Source organism: Euprymna scolopes, chromosome 46 (genome assembly GCF_053919585.1).
Source record: "Euprymna scolopes isolate OS-2025 chromosome 46, ASM5391958v1, whole genome shotgun sequence".
Lineage (NCBI taxonomy): Eukaryota > Metazoa > Mollusca > Cephalopoda > Sepiida > Sepiolidae > Euprymna > Euprymna scolopes.
The window spans coordinates 1,658,330-1,676,318 of NC_136527.1; the positions used below are offsets into that span (position 1 = coordinate 1,658,330).

The 17,989-nt window shown below is 33.8% G+C and overlaps 1 long non-coding RNA gene across 1 annotated transcript; it reads right to left on the bottom strand.

The window, feature by feature from the left end:
* Positions 1 to 3,115: 3,115 nt before the first annotated feature.
* Positions 3,116 to 16,408, bottom strand: LOC145271138 (uncharacterized). The gene is made up of 2 exons (XR_013865705.1): positions 16,132 to 16,408; positions 3,116 to 3,317 (listed from the first exon to the last, which is right to left on the bottom strand). It is a non-coding gene; the product is annotated as an uncharacterized LOC145271138 (long non-coding RNA).
* Positions 16,409 to 17,989: the final 1,581 nt, after the last annotated feature.

Below are 17,989 nucleotides of genomic sequence, written 5' to 3' on the forward strand. Positions count from 1 at the left end.
CCTCTAGCGCTGCTCTGCAAATTTTAGGTTCGGAGGAGATAGAGTTTGAAAATATGGAGACAGACAGGCAGACAGACAGACATATAGGTTTTTATATATTAGATTTTATAAAACATTGTTAGATCAAATAAATTAGTTAAAAAAATCATTACATGTAATATTTATTTCTTGTGACTTTCTATTTTATGTGAAATATTAAAAGTTTTTTTTTTTTTTTTTACAGAAAAGTATCATATGTCAAACTTCGGTAATGGTGTGTAAAACGAGACCCTAAGTTTCAAAGATGGCGGCAGGTCTGTCAATTGAGGTATGGAAGCACATCTGAAAGGACATCTTTCAAGCTCCTTGGCCTGACGTTCACGGGAAACATGAGCTGGAGCAATTACATTGAAAGCACTGCCATGACCGCTGCAAGGAAGTTAGGCTCTCTCTACCATGCTAGAAAACTACTAACACCCGAAAGTATCCTGTACCTCTATAAGGCCACCATTCGCCCATGTATGGAGTATTGTTGTCATATTTGGGCTGGTCATCTGCTACTAGTCTCTCGCTCCTTGACAAGGTTCAAAAGAGTCGTTAATCTGATAGGTCCTGAACTGTGATCCAAGCTTCAGCCTCTGTCCCATCGATGAAATGTAGCATCTCTGCCTTTTCTACAAGTATTTTAACGGTGAATGATGAACTGCAAGCACTTGTGCCCCCACAACGTAAACACCCTCGACAGGCAGCTAAATCCCACCCCCACACAGTAGAGATCCCTAGATGCAAAAGATCTTTCTACTCCAGTAGTTTCTTCCCCAGAACCGCTAGACTTTGGAAATCCATTCCAGGTACCTGCTACCCCAATTGTACTGACATGCAGAAGTTCAAGTGTAACGTGAACCGACATCTTGCTGTCCAAATCCCTACATTTTTTTTTACATAGGCATAACCACATCAAGACCAGAGACCACTCGAGGATAAGATCTAAGAGTGTACAGTAGTCAATTGAATAATATAGTAATTGTTAGTAATAGAAATAAGGTAAATTTGTTAACTTAAGTGGAATGGCTCATCAAGAACTTGTTTACATTGGACTTGAAGGCAATCAGATTGTAGTCAGCTGGAAAGCAGGAGAACGGAAGACAGTTCCACAGGCGTGCAGTTCTAAGAAAGAATCTTTGTTCAGTGCATCTACATTTAGGTTTAGGCACAGAGTGGCGGGATTATTGATAGTGTTTTCAGCTAGACAAGGGTTTTACATGAAAGTTTGGCAAGAGGAGGCCATAGACTGAAGCTCAGTCGAGCATTTGCCAGAGGCTACAAAGTCTATTTTAAACTCTATCAAGGCAGGATAAGTCCTTTCTAGCAGCTCCTGCCCAAATGTGTCAACAGTACTCCATCCTTGGACATACCTGGCTCTTATATAGATAGAGAATTGTATCAGCAGTGAGATATCTACTGGATCAATAGAAGGATCCCACCATTTTTCCAGCGGCCTTGGCAACAGATTTAATGTACATGTTCCATTTCAGATCAGGAGTAAAGGTCAAGCCCAGAAGCTTGTCAAAACTCCGTAAGACGAGAGCCATTCATTTCAATTGATGCCAGATGGGGATCAGAACTAGGTGTGTCAGAAACTTTGTGAAAAATATTGAATAATTCGACCCCCTGTCTTTCCAAGCTTATAACTACTCGAAAAATGTAATTTAAACCCTCATTTTTTTTCAATTAAAGGAGCAAGGACCAAGGTTTCATTAAAAAAAAAAAAACCCAAAAAACAAAAAAAAAAACAACAACGTGATTATTAAAAAAAAAAAGGTTTTAAACTTCTGACTTTACAGGTAAATTTATAAAAAACACTTTTTTGTTTTAAATTTGAATATATTATTTATTGATTTTTTATCTTCAATTTGTTATATATAAAACTTTGGTGAGTAAATTAATTATTTACTTTTTAATAGACATTTCAAAATGGGGGGGCGTGAATTAAAAAAAAAACGTTTGTCTAAAATATTATATTCGGTTTATTGGAAAGAGCATAAAATTTCACATTGACCCTGAAAATATCGTAAAAAGAGAATCAATAGAAAAATTTTGATAGATTTTTAAAGTTTAAAAATTGAAAAATACTGAACTCGTAACATTCAATTAATTTCATTACTGTTTTTTAAAAAATAAAAAAAAATATTTCTATTACTTTTTATACAACTTTAATAGTTTATTTTGGAAGTATAATCCATAAAGAAAATAAACAACCCACTTTTAAAAGAGAAATTACGAGTTTTTTTTATATTTTATTCGCAGTTTCGTGTTAGGGGTGTCAAAAATTCCTACAAAAATTCTGATACACCTAGTCTATCATTACAGACAAAAAATATTGCAGCCATTACATGACATAAGTAATCGAAAATATTTTTTTCGGAGTTATGTCCCCTGCGTGTAGACTCCTACTGCCTACTTTACAACGTCTAAGAAAAGGCAATTTTACCCAAGTTTCCACAAAAATTACTTTTAACTATAAATAACTTTCTACTCGATAATTTTCGTAATTTATGGATATATTACTATTTTTGGCATGACAAGTAAGTACGTAATATGATTTTTGCTTAACAAACACCCATTTCTATATCAATGCAAAGTTTTTATCTGACACCATCTCCGGCGGATTTCAAGTCGCCTATTATTCTGGATCGCCAAAACCCAAAGGGTCAGCATGAATAAGATCTATATTGTCCCCTGCGTGTAGATCAGAACGTGTTAGGGGTGTCAAAAATTCCTACAAAAATTCTGATACACCTAGTCTATCATTACAGACAAAAAATATTGCAGCCATTACATGACATAAGTAATCGAAAAATTTTTTTTTCGGAGTTATGCCCCCTGCGTGTAGATCAGAACGTCAAACTTCGGTAATGGTACATAAAACGAGACCCTAAGTTTCAAAGATGGCGGCAGGTCTGTCAATCGAGGTATGGAAGCACATAATTGATACAATATTTCCGCTATTCTTCAAAACTGCTTACTTATATGTTTGGACAAAATATTAAGATTTTTGGTATGAGAAGAAATACAAGAACGCAATATCTCGAGAAATATGCCGGAATGCCGAAATAATATGCAACGGAAATGGTTGTCACTTACCGAACGTCGTTTCTTCGGGATTTGCAATGAATTGCTGGACCACTGATTCGACTCTGTCGAGAGACTTCGACACCACATTCGGTGACGTATCTTTGACTTTGTTGTAAACGTCCTGAACGCGATTTAGCGTCCAAGAACCCATCGGAACATAATTAATGCTGTTATTGATGACGGACAAACTTCCACGGACCAAACTAAAACAGGAAAAGAAAATTAAATTAAATTCAATTTCGGAATAAATTCGATAATTGTGGCCTGATAAACCAACCCAAAACCTACCTTACAAAAGAATTGACAAAAATCAGTAGAAACCAGTGTTTTTTGTTGTTTTTTTTTTAATCTGAAAACTCCATTTATCGACTACAAAATTTCGTCCCAATAGTGTAGAAGCGCCAAACTTGTTTTAATAAAATGATATTTTCTTACGCAGACTTTTCAATAAATGTTTTTACAATTCATATATTTATACATTTTTATGCAATAATTAAATAAATTGGTTTTCAAATATTTTTGTGTTCGGAAAAGAAAAATCTTCTTTGCTATTTGCTTGCAGTGATTTTTGACAAAACGAAATTGGAGTTATCGCCCCTCCCTAACAATGGCGCCATTCGGGTAATGCAGAAGTGTCATTGAACACGTTTACCTTTAAAGTCTATGCTAATTGTTGCCTGATAGACCAACACAAAACCTACCTTAAAAAACTTGTTTTCAATGGGTTTCAGGTATGCTGAAAACAAATATCACATTTAAAATCGGCGCCAGCAACTAGTTTTCGTGATATTGAAAAGATACTTTTCTGCATGTTTTGTATAGTAATGTAACGCGGCGGCCATATTTGTCCATATTTATAAAAAAATTATTTGATTTCCAGCTGAACATTTTCCTTTTAAAATAACGATTTTTATAAGTTTTCCGGTATGCTGAAAAAAAAAAATATTTCATTTAAATTTCCGCAAATAAGTAGCTTTCTGGATATTGAGCAATGTAATTCTTTACGTTATGAGTTGTGACCATTGTTGTAGACGCAAGCACAGCATATTTTTGCCGTACATGTGGTAAAGATAAATAACGCGGCGACATTTACCGAGTAGAATGCGGTTGAACATTTCACAGAAATTCTGTGTTTACATTTGGGGAGGGGGTGTTGTGGTGGACGCAGCTCCCAAATGTAAACACAGAATTTCTGTGAAATGTTAAACGGTATTCTACTCGGAAAATGTCGGCACGTTACTTACGGAAAAACGGTTAATTAAACTGCAGAAGGACCCGTTAAACTACACAACTTTCACCTAACAATTTAATTGGTACTCATGCAGAATACTGACTATGCTGAAATAATAACGTTATTAAGAAAACCATTCTTAGCATAGGGAGCGGAGGTTGTTTTGTAACTATTCTGTACTCTCACCTAACAATTTAATAAATTGATACTCATGCAAAATACTGACCGTGCTGAAATAACGTTATTATTAAGAAAACCATTCTTGACATAGGGAGGTTAGGTTGTTTTGTAACTATTCTGTACTTTCACCTAACAATTTAATAAATTGATACTCCTGCAAAATACGGACCGTGCTGAAATAATAACGTTATTATTTAGAAAACCATTCTTAGCATAGGGAGGTTAGGTTGTTTTGTAACTATTCTGTACTTTCACCTAACAATTTAATAAACTGATACTCATGCAAGTCGGGTAGCCTCCATGAGTCCTCTGTTGATTCAGTCCAATGGTGGACACATGGCAGGTCAAACAGTAGACCTTAATTTCTTCTTTGACAGATATTAATAGTAATGACGAAAGTCAGTAGATTGACAGAGCACAACAACATTCAAAATATAATAATTCACCCAACATAAAGGGTTTAGGAAAGCTAATTGTTTTACCTTCTTAATAAAATATGTTTAAAGAACAGGGCAGGCACAAAAGGGGTTTGTATTACTGTACACAGATTCGGAAAAGTTGTCAAAAAACAAACATAACAAATAAATGTTACCGAAGGAAAGATAAGTTACTTTTCTACCTAACTGCATAAGTTTCTAATGTTTTTTATTTAATGTAACATGTTTATTCAGCTCGAAAAAACATAGTGTTTACCGATGTGTTGGAAAATTTAAAATGGCATCCAACTCTCTCTTAGACACGGTAAGGTTTGGAAAAAGAGTTATAAATAAAAAACTAGACAAACTACTGTTAGAAACTTCCTCGATATATGTTACCGTAACATAGGCTGACATATATTCGGTGGGTTTTAAACAGTATTTTGCATATTTTTTTTTATTTTCAAATCCTTTTCCCAAACTTATCATCTCAAAGAGAGATAGTTGAGCGCCATTTTGAATTTTCCGATACATCGGTAAACACTGTATGTTTTTCGAGCTGAATAAAAATGTTACATTAAATAAAAACACTAGAAAATTATCCAGTTAGGTAGAAAAGTAACTTATCTTGCCTTTGATAACATTTATTTGTTATATATTTGTTTTTTGACAACTTTTTCGAATCTATGTGTACAGTAATGCAAACCCGAATTTTCTTTTTTTTTTTTTTGCATATTTTCAGATTTCTTTATTACTTTGAAAAAAAAAAGTACTTATATTTGTTTTTGTTTAAATCAGTTATTGTATTTTTATTTGTATTTTGAGATTGAGGTGGTATGATGTGGCCCTCACTTGAAACGACACCAAAGACCATAACCAACCCTACCCACAACCATTAGACAAATCACGGGCCATTAAGTAAATAAACATCAAGAAATCTGAGGACAATAGTCCGTTAAGATAGGAACGAGAACTTATAATGCATCTAAAACCAAGCTTCTATCTTCTCAACACCCTGGAAAACCTTGTCAGTATGCCCCATAGTTAAGAATTCAGGTGATTAGTCATCTCCCTCTCAATACATTAAATCATTTCTCTCTTATAGGTTCTTAAGAGTAGTTGTTGATGGGCAGAAATCAGAAGCTCATAGTATTAATGCTGGGGTCCCTCAGGAGTCCATCCTGGGCCCAACTCTCTTCCTGATCTACATTAATGATCTTCTAAATCATTCATAGACATTTTTGCTGATGACACTACCATCTATGGAAGCACAACAAAGGCCCTCACTTGAAATCACATCAAAGACTATAACCGTGGCTGGAAACTTTGTTTCCATCACCCTGGTCACGTCTGTTATTCATGGCAATCCAGCGATGCATTTTGAGGGCGCTGGCAATGGTCCTGTTGTCATAACTTGGATTGGTAGAGAGGCCACTCAAGGGTAAGGGTTAATGGGTATACATTAGTCAATGTAATTATAGCGTAGTAAACATAAGTCGTGGGAATTTTGTAAATTGGATTAATTAGGGGGACGGTCCATCAAGAACTTGTTTACATTGGACTTGAAGGCAATCAGATTGTAGTCAGCTGGAAAGTAGGCAAAAGGCAGAGAGTTCCACAGGCGTGCAGTTCTAAGAAAGAAGCTTTGTTCATGGAATCTACGTTTAGGTTTAGGCACAAATAAAAAGTGTGGGAAATTATTGACAGATTCTAACCGTCCCTTTAAGTGCAATTGTTTGAATCTCCTTTGCACTTGGTTTACCTGGTATATTTGTAAGATAGTTTGTAAAGTTCTTTTTCATAAGTCCGGTTGCTCCTATAATTACTGGAATGATAGAGATCTTCTTAAGGTTCCAGTTTCTTTTCATGTCATACATAAGACCCTGGTATTTGGTAATCTTTTCCCTCTCAGCTCTGTTTAACCCAGCATCATTCGGGACACTAACTTCCACCAAGGTTGCTTCCTTCTCCTTCTTGTCCCATATTACAATGTCGGGTTTTATAGCTCCGTTTTCTAGGTACGTGGCTGTAGGGATTGCATAGTCATAGTGGATGGTATATGACTTAGTCATTTATGGCCTTTGTTGTGCTTCCATAGATGGTAGTGTCATCAGCAAAATGAATGATTTGGAAGCTACGGTCTATTTTGAACTCTGTCAAGACAGGATGAGCTGCTTCTAGCAGGTCCTGCCCAGATGTGGCAGCAGTACTCCATTTTGAGTCCTAACAGAGCAAATCGACGTTTATACATAAAGGGGATATTGTGAATTATGGATCGTCTGTTCACACAACATTTAAACTTTTTTTTTTTTTTTACATGGGGGGTCACGATTTATCAAGGCCTGAAGGCCACTCAGGGATAAGGATTATTGCATGTACAGTAATCAATGAGATAGTATTGTAGTAATCATTAGTATTGGGGGTTTTGATAGAGTGTCTTACTTAAGGGGGCGGTTTGTCAAGAGTTTGTTTATGTTGGACTTGAAGACGTCCAAGTTGTAGTAAGGTGGGAAACAGGCATGCGGCCGAGAGTTCCACTGGCGTGCAGTTCTAAGAAAGAAGCTTTGCTCATGGAATCTACGTTTGGATTTAGGCACAGATAAACACTGGGTGTATATATATATATATATATATATATATATATAATTATTTTTTTTTTACTATAATAATTATTAAATACCTACAGAGACTAGTGTTTCATCCTTTCGGGAATCTTCAGTGCAGGGTGTCACGATTAATACCAGTCGAACGATTTGAACCCCGCATCACGAGACATCTCTGGCTCGGTTTAGCGAAGACCTAATCCATTCGGCTACCATTAACCGCGTGAAATAACGTCGAATTTAAACATTTTTTTATTTTTTTTTAAATGTTCAATTACGTCAGTCCAAGTTGTCAGGTGGGAAACAGGCAAGCGGCAGAGAGTTCCACTGGCGTGCAGTTCTAAGAAAGCTTTGCTCATGGAATCTACGTTTGGATTTAGGCACAGATAAAGAGTGGGGAAAATTATTGACAGTGGATTCAGCTAGACGGGTGTTTCTCGTGAAAGATTGGCGAGGGGGGACGAGGGATTGGAGCTCAGACGAGCACCTGCCATGGAAATAACGATAAAACAAAGACAGGCTTGCAACGTTTCTTCTGTGGGAGAGAGGTTGCTGGGTAGAGAAAAGGGCATCCCCCACTAAGCCACGAAGCCTATTTTGTACTCTGTCAAGGCAGGATAGGCTGTTTTAAGCAGCTCCTACCCAGATATGGCCGCAGTACTCCATTCTTGGACGTACTTGGCTTTTATACACATAGAGAATTGCATCAGTAGTGCATATTAGTGCAGTTGGAGAAACAGGAAACAGGAAAGGAATTCTGAAGTCTAGCAGTTCAAAAAATAAACTATTAAAGTAGGAATTTTTCTGGAATTACAGTGAAGGCGTGGGATTTTGTTGCTGGTCGAGTTAATCGGGAGTCTTTACGTTGAGAGGGCACCGGTGCTACAAATTCACCAAAGTACATTTCGTTAAAGTATTTGTAAAACAAGTACAGGATGCATCTGTGGTGATGGGAAAGAGGTTGGAGCTTGGTTAATAGTGTGAAAATTCTTATTAAAACCGTGCCCAAGAGAGAGAGAGAGAGAGAGAGAGAGAGAGAGAGAGAGAGAGAGAGAGAGATACGAGCCCATCTGTGGCAATCATATATTTTTTTTTTATTCATGTCCAGACAACCCTTGCTTCATTATCAAATTCCACATTACTGTGTTTTGTTTCTTTTCGTCACAATAAATTTTTTTGGGGAACAAATACACCATTGAAAATTCAGAAAAATATGAATGACCCGCAACGGAAACTTTCACCGTCACATAAGACATTTCTAGTGGCTTAATGCCTTGTCTGGAGTGATTTCCATAAAAAATTTCAAGTGGCTTCATGCCTTGTCTGGAGTGATTTCCATAAAAAATTTCAAGTGGCTTCATGCATTGTATAGAGTGAGGTCTTCATCTATCACATTCAATCTTGGACGTAAGAAGTTACTATTTGTGACCATGCCTAGGAAAGATGAACAAGATGTTGGTTCACATTACATTTAAATACACTTCATACCTATTTCGGTCGAGGGTCATAAAGTGTTATTTCTCTTTGGAATTTTCATCCTCATAATGTCATACCTTTTGAAAACTTTTGGTCAATGTAGGGGAAACCCTTCATACCAATTGTCACAATTCGGTTCCCCTCGGGGGAGCTGGTCCCCCTTCCTCCCCTCTTCACATTAAAAAACAGCCCTGTGCCTAATTTGCTCAGTGAGGAAGCAAATAAATAACCCCCCCCCCCACACACACATTAAAAACCGACTTCATTTCTAACTCTGCCCTCGTGGGGAGGCAGATAAAAAAAAAAACAAAAACAAAAAAAAAACGCCAACGTAACGTATAACTTTTTTTTTTTTTTTTTTACTCACGTTCAGCCCTACCAAGACATATCGCCACTTGAACGTAAAGGGCTACTACTTGGGGCCATGTCTAGGAAAGATTAACAAGATATTTGTTTACATTACATTTAAACTTCTGCATATCAGTACACTCAAAGAAGCAGGTAGCAGGAAGGGAATTCCAAAGTTTAGCTGTTAGAGAGAAAAAAACTATTAGAGTAGAAAACTTTCTAGCATTTAGGGACTTCAACAGTGAAGGGGTGTGATTTTGTTGCTAAGTGAGTTTGTTTAGTTACTTAATTGTCATGTCGAAATTTGGAACATATTACTACATTATTACATAAAACGTTAACTTTCACGATCCAGTGATCTGCCATTATTGAAGTTGCCTCCCCACTCTACTGTCATTTCAAACTTGCAATTTTCTTCAAAAGCAATTTTCATTGATAATTAAGTCTCTACTTTATCGTTTTTCGTAATTTTTGAATATGTTACTTATTTCGACATGGCATTTAAGATGATAACATTGCTTTTAGCTGAAATTCAAGTTATTTGATTTTCGTTATTATTCCGAACAAGCACCCAAAAGTTATTTGTGTTATCTGGTATGCAATTTTTTTGAAGAGTTAGTAAATGATAAAAATATAAAGTATAAAAAAATGACAACGCGAAAGTACTTACGAAGCTAGCAGCCATTTGCAATGTTTGTGTTTATGGTCGCTTACGGGAAAGAAGGCAAAAAGGCAGGGATTAAATTAGATAAACAAAAGCAGGTTACGTAATGTTATGCTATACAACTAATTTCAAGAACTAAATAGTGTGACAGTTAATACAAGATATTTTGAGACAGCGTTAAGTGGCGGGGAGAGAGACTTTTAAAAAGCACATGTTATATGGCACAGCGTTGTAAAACGTGTGTGCGCAAAAAGACTTTTGCAAAGATAATGAAACGTGTGGTTTTGGAAGAACCACAAATAAATGTATTTCATTTGCACTTTAAAAAACTGTGCAAGTCCAGAATTCAACCTAATTAAAAAACAAACAAAAAATTTTTTGATGTACGACCGAGAACGAAGATGTCATGTTCAAAAAATCACGTAAATTGATCAAATATATATTTTTTTTATCTAAGAAAATCAAATTTTATGAGGAAGCGAGAATGGTGTACCATGATCTGCCATATTTAATAAATAAAGGGAGACAACTCAATTCGAACTATCGAGATTTTAAAGCCAACCTTGTAATGGCTACGGTATACTATACAAAAAAACTACTTGATCAATTTACGTGATTTTTAGAATATGACATTTTCGTTCTGTGACGAGTATGTACATGATAAAGACTTTCTGGTTCTGATATCGTGTGATTCTTTCGCCCAAAGTTCTACTATAGCGTTATTCTTACCCTATTTTTCGGGTCTAAGGTGATTCTTACCAAAGGAGGATAGAAAAAAAAAACAAACAATTCTTGAAATTATTTTATTCTTTTCTATAAAACATGCTGAAAAATCCATAGAACTAACTTTAAACAATCCAAATTAACTTTGGTCGTCAATATTGCAAAATTGAATTTTCATTAATTTAGTAAAAAAAAAATATTAACAAAAACTTGTTTAATGTATATATATATATATATATATATATATATATATATATATATACTTCAGAATAAGATTCAAACATTTCACGTCATAAATTTTTAAATTCATTGAATGACTAAAAGTTGGTGTGTGTATATATATATATATATATATATATATATATATATATATATATATATATATATTAGAGAGAGAGAGAGAGTTTGGGGAGTTCAACCTTTCAAACTGTACTAAAAAAAAAAAAAAACTGGTACTACTATCGTGTGATTCCTACCCCATTTTTCGGGTCTAACGTGATAGAAAAATTATTTTATTCAATAAAACATGAAAAAATCCATATAAAAAACAAACAAAAAACCTTAAACAATCTGAATTAACTTTGGTCATCAATATTTCAAAATTGAATCCCTAATTTAGTAAAAAAAAAAAATTAATTAACAAAAACTTATCCATTTATTTATTGTAAAATTGAATCACTAATTTAGTAAAAAAAAAAAAAAAAAAATTAAAAACTTATTTATCCATTTATTTATTGCAAAATTGAATCATTAATTTAGTAAAAAAAAAAAAATTAATTAACAAAAACTTATCCATTTATTTATTGTAAAATTGAATCCCTAATTTAGTAAAAAAAAAAAAATTAAAAACTTATTTATCCATTTATTTATTGCAAAATTGAATCATTAATTTAGTAAAAAAAAAAAATTAATTAACAAAAACTTATCCATTTATTTATTGTAAAATTGAATCACTAATTTAGTAAAAAAAAAATTAAAAACTTATTTATCCATTTATTTATTGTAAAATTGAATCATTAATTTAGTAAAAAAAAAAAATTAATTAACAAAAACTTATCCATTTATTTATTGCAAAATTTAATTTTCACTAATTTTGTAAAAAAAAAAATATTGATTAACAAGAACTTATTATTTATCCATATCATATTGTAAAATTGAATCATTAATTTAGTAAAAAATTAATTAACAAAAACTTATCCATTTATTTATTGTAAAATTGAATCACTAATTTAGTAAAAAAAAAAAAATTAAAAACTTATTTATCCATTTATTTATTGTAAAATTGAATCATTAATTTAGTAAAAAGAATATTAACAAAAACTTGTTTAATGTCCTTTAAGATTGCTACAAAGTGATTTTGATCTCCTTTCAAAACACACCAGCAGTGTTCATCCAAGTGAGACTGGAGTAGATACTTCATCCCCAGCTAAAAGACGTCCACGGTTGTACTTCATCTAAGGGTGACTTGAGCAGATGCTGTGGAATTCCTCGCTTTTTCTTAAAAATCTCAATCTTGCTAACTTTGTCCTCTCAATTTATTGGGTGTGCGCACCTGTATTTGGATCTACGTAGTCTTCTTGATGATTGACGATTTTGTGATCGTACTGAACTTGATAGGAATTAACTTTTTTTTTTTTTTTTTTTTTTTTTTTTACATAGGAGTCACCTTTTATCAAGGCCCGGAGTTCACTCAAGGATAAAGGTTAAAGAGTGTACAGTAGTTAATGGGGCAATATCGTATTAATTGTTAGTCATGGAAATTTGGTAAATTGGATTATTTAAAAAAGGGACAATTCATCAAGAATTTGTTTACGTTGGACTTGAAGACAACCATATGGTATTCAGTTGGAAAGCAGGCAAACGAAACGGAGTTCCGCAGGCGTGCAATCCTAAGAAAGAAGCTTTTTTCATGGAATCTACATTCAGGTTTAGGCACAGATAAAGAGTGGGGGAAACTATTGATAGTGGTTTCAGGTAGACGAGTGTTTTATGTGAAAGTTTGGTGAGGAGGTATAGATTGGAGCTCAGATGAGTAGATTTGTTTATCGCACGCGCGTACCAACATGGCGGCCAGTGAATTACAGTGCGTAATACAGGTCTTTATGTATCGAAAGCTACTTGTCTCTGCAAAATTTAAATAAGATTTTCGTATTCAGCATAGTCGAAAACCTCAAAAAGTCGTCATTTAAAAAAAATTGTGGAGGTGGCCGTAATGTAAAAATTTACTTTTCTTTTTTTTTTTACATATGTGAAAAAAAAAAAAAAATCAGTTTAAAACTGATAACTATTTTCTGTTGCACATTCACGTTTTTAAAAAACTGCTAAAACAGTAAAAAATGTGACACGTTCATGGTTTTATTTTTTTCATGTTTCTGTAAATAAATTTATTTTTAAAATACCTAAACAGTTTGAGAAAATATATAAGATATTAACTTAAATAAGCAGAGTTATTTGAAAAGATATACGATTAAAAAAATTGGTACTTGTGCAGTTTAATCAACATATTAAAAAATGAAAATATCGAAAAAAAAAGAAAAAAAAGTTATATTGTATCCGTTGTATGTATAAGTTCTCTGAAAAAAAAAAAAATTCACTTAATTTAATCGAATAGTTTTTTTTTTTTTTACAGCGGAAAAACACGTTTTTATGACAGCGCGCTCAGAGGAGCCATGTTTGGATTTTTTTAACACGCCACGGGGAGATAACTCGGTCCAACGCGCAGAGATCCCTCTCCTAATGTTAAACCATAGCTTTTCTTCCTAAAAATCGAAACATGGCTACGTTTTGCTCGGTATCATAAATTGTTTTTTCGCTGTAAAAAAAATTACTCGATCAAATCAAGTGAAATTTTTTACGACGTGCCCCAAACACCCTAACCTCCCTATGTTAAGAACAGCTTTCGGAATAAACCCCTCATGTTAAGAACGGCTTTCGAGGTTGCGGGGTGTTTATTCCGAAAGCCATTCTTAACATGGGGAGGTTGAGGCACTGGGTCAAGTCGTAAAAACTGACCAATTTTTTTCCGGATACGTAAAATATAACTTTTTTTTTTTTTTTTCGATATTTTCATTTTTTAATGTCTTGATTAAACTGTACAAATACAAAATTAAATTTGATTCATATTTTTATTTCGTGTTGTTTTTATTTTATTTTCAAAACTTTTTTGAAGGTACTATTTGAGGCAAAAAAAAAAAAAAGCCGAAATCATATTTGATTGGTTGGTTGGTTGTTTTACGGCATAACAACCTTTTTCAAGTTATTTAATGCCGAATCCAAAGATTAGAAAGACATTTTTTTAATAGAATATATTTGTTGTTTTCAAGTCGTTTTCTATTTAAGCCATAGTTGGGACCCTAACAGGTACTACCACTCTGGGTCAGAGTGGACCTGGGAGAAATAGCAATTAAAGGGTGGCTCCACACTCCCCAAAGTCCGCAAGATGGGGCCTCACCAGTCACCACTGGATATAGTTTAAGGTCATATCCAGGAGCATTATTTGAACGTGTATGAAAAAAATAAATGTAACAAAAATAATATTTAGTGAAGAAAATATAATAATAAAAAAAAAAATTTAAAAAAAACATGCGAAGTATGAATGGGTTTGTATTACTGTACACATAGATTCAAAAAAGTTGTCAAAAAACAAATACATAACAAATAAATGTTATCAAAGGCAAGATAAGTTACTTTACCTAACTGGATATGTTTTTAAATGTTTTTTATTTGATGTAACATGTTTATTCAGCTCGAAAAACATAGTGTTTACCGATGTATTGGAAAATTTAAAATGGCGCCCGACTCTCTCCTGAACACGGTAAGTTTGGGAAAATGAGTTAAAAAATAAAAAATATACAAAATACTGATAGAAACTAGCTCAATATATATTACCGTGACATAGGCGAACATATATTCGGTTGGGTTTTAACAATATGTTGTAGAATTTTTTATTTTGTACTCATTTTCCCAAACTTACCGTATTCAAGAAAGTCGAGCGCCATTTTTAATTTTCCAATACATCGGTAAACACTATGTTTTTCGAGCTGAATAAACAGGTTACATTGAATAAAAACATTAAAAAAATTGTCCCGTTGATAACATTTATTTGTTATATATATATTTATATATATATATATATATATATATATATATATATATATATATATATATTTTTTTTTTTTTTGACAACTTCTTCGAATTTATGAGTACAGTAATACAAACCCCAAAAAGTGTATGAGATTTTTTACAAAGAAAATGAAAGAAAACCCCAGGGTAGCAGTCATTAATTAAAACTCGTTTACGCAGGGTTCACGCTCCTCCTGAAGTGTCAAAAGTAATTCTTACGGAAAATTGGGTAAGGCAGTAGGAGGCTAAAGGCAGGGGGACATAACTCTGAAAAGAATACTTTCTGCAATATTTGTTTTTATAGTGATAGTTTTTTTTTTTTTTTTTTTTTTACTAAAAATACAATAGCAGTTGTTCTACTCCATGATTTTTCGTATTTTTTGGATATATTACTATTTCCGACATGACAAATAAGTAGGTAATATTGATTTTGCTTTAAAAAAAAAAAAATCGATTCGTCGACTATATCTTAACAAGTACCCAAATTTCTGTATTTGTTTTGGTAATATTTTACGACGTGTCCCAGTCCCAGTGTATTATAAACACCTCTCTATGTTAAGAACGGCTTTCGGAATACCCCCCCCCCAGCCTTGAAAGTCGTTTTAAACATGAGAAGGTTGGGGTGGTTATTCCGAAAGCGGTTCTTAACATGTGTGGTTGGAGGTGTTTACTACGCTGGGGCAGGTCGTAAAAAATACCCCTTTTTTAATTCTTAGGTTGAATTCTGGATAAAAACCAAAAAGCCATAGGGATACAAACGTTGCTTAACTCGGTTTCCGTTAAAAAAAAAAAAAAAAAAAAAGGTATTTTTTTTTAGATTAGGTCCACCGCCATAATTTTCTTTTCAATGACACCTTTTATAAATTTTCGACTATGCTGAATACGAAAACCGCATTTAAATTTTGCAGAAATAAGTAGTTATCGAGATATAAAAAGTTGTATTATGCATTGTATTCTTTGGTGGCCATCTTTTTTTACGCGCGTGCAGTGTCAGTCATAGATGAGTAGAGTTGTTTATGGCGCTCGCGCGTAAAAAAGATGGCCGCTAAAGAATACAATGCGTAATACAACTTTTTATATCTCGATAACTAATTATTTCTGCAAAATTTCAATGCGATTTTCGTATTCAGCATAGTCCAAAACCTACAGAAGTCGTCATTTAAAAGAAAATTATGGAGGTGGACCTAATCTGAAAATTTACCAAAAAAGAAAATGAAAACAAAAGGGGGGGGGTTTAAATAAATGAACACTTACTTTGTCGCCATAATTTTTAATCAGTATTGCAATCTGAACGGACGTTTGACTGTTTTTAGTCTTAAGTTTTGACGTAAGTCTTCGTAAAAACAAATAAATAAATAAATAAATAAAATAAATAAATAAACAGTCAAAAGGCACTGGAATGTGATCAGGATTTTTTGTTTGTTTGTTTTCGTTGTTTTCAATTTTCACAAATAAATATCCAAATCTTAATGGATGACCTTTTGATCGTAATTTAATTGTCTTGACACTATTTTTCTTTTTTTTTTTTTTGTACTTCGATTTAGAGAGAGAGAGAGAGAGAGAGAGAGAGAGAGAGACTACCGAAAGCAAATAGGACTACCGCAAAGAAAATGACTGTCACGTGCAGAGCAAGATAAGAGGACCAAATCCACAAATGAAGGCCAAGAATTCTTTCTTTCTTTTTTCCGTCTTCCTTTCTTTCTTTTTTCCTTCCTCTACTTCTTTCATTTTCTTTAAGTACCTCCAACGCACAAAACAGATTTACCCCCCCCCTATATAACCCGATGTACCTATTTACTATGCCTCCCCACGGGACAGAGTTAGACACCAGGGTCGTTTTTTAACGTGGAGAAAAGGTACAAAAATAAAAATTGTCTCAGTCGTGAAGGATTTCTCCTCCACTGAAAGAGAACAAGAAATAGAAGTGCAGCATCTGAAGAACAGATGGTATTTATTTGCTCCCCCACCGAGCAAATTAGGCACAAGGCCAATTATTAATGTGAGGAGTGAAGGGAGGGGGAAGGGAAAAAGGGGACCAGCTCCCGAGAGGTGGGAAATGGGAGCTGGTTAAAGGTCAGGCATACGGGGTTGCCCCCACATCTGGTCTTTGCTAGTCATAGCTAGTCATAGCTTGCAGTATCTGCCGGAACAGATACTACACTTTCATCCCGGCCCGAAGGCCAAGTAATTGTTGTAATCTAATTTAATATTATCATCATAACTTTTGTACCATTTAAAAGAAGCTTTAAATAAATGTTTATTGTGGCCAAGCGGTTTTCAGGTATGCTGAAAACGAATATCGCATTTAGAATTGGAGCCGGCAACTAGTTTTCACGATACTGAAAATGTACTTTTCAGCACGTTTCATGTAGTAATGTAACGCGGCGGCCATATTTGTTCATAATTTTGCCGCATATTTTTGCGGCCAGATGTTTGCCTCACGCGCACGCAAACGTATGCGCGCTTGCGCGTACAACAATGGCCACCACTTATAGGTTTCAGGTAGACGAGTGTTTTATGTGAAAGTTTGGTGAGGAGGTATAGATTGGAGCTCAGATGAGTAGATTTGTTTATCGCACGCGCGTACCAACATGGCGGCCAGTGAATTACAGTGCGTAATACAGGTCTTTATGTATCGAAAGCTACTTGTCTCTGCAAAATTTAAATAAGATTTTCGTATTCAGCATAGTCGAAAACCTCAAAAAGTCGTCATTTAAAAAAAATTGTGGAGGTGGCCGTAATGGAAAAATTTACTTTTTTTTTTTTTTTTTACATATGTGAAAAAAAAAAAAATCACAGTTTAAAACTGATAACTATTTTCTGTTGCACATTCACGTTTTTAAAAAACTGCTAAAACAGTAAAAAATGTGACACATTCACGTTTTTAAAAAACTGCTAAAACAGTAAAAAAATGTGACACGTTCATGGTTTTATTTTTTTCATGTTTCTGTAAATAAATTTATTTTTAAAATACCTAAACAGTTTGAGAAAATATATAAGATATTAACTTAAATAAGCAGAGTTATTTGAAAAGATATACGATTAAAAAAATTGGTACTTGTGCAGTTTAATCAACATATTAAAAAATGAAAATATCGAAAAAAAAAAAGAA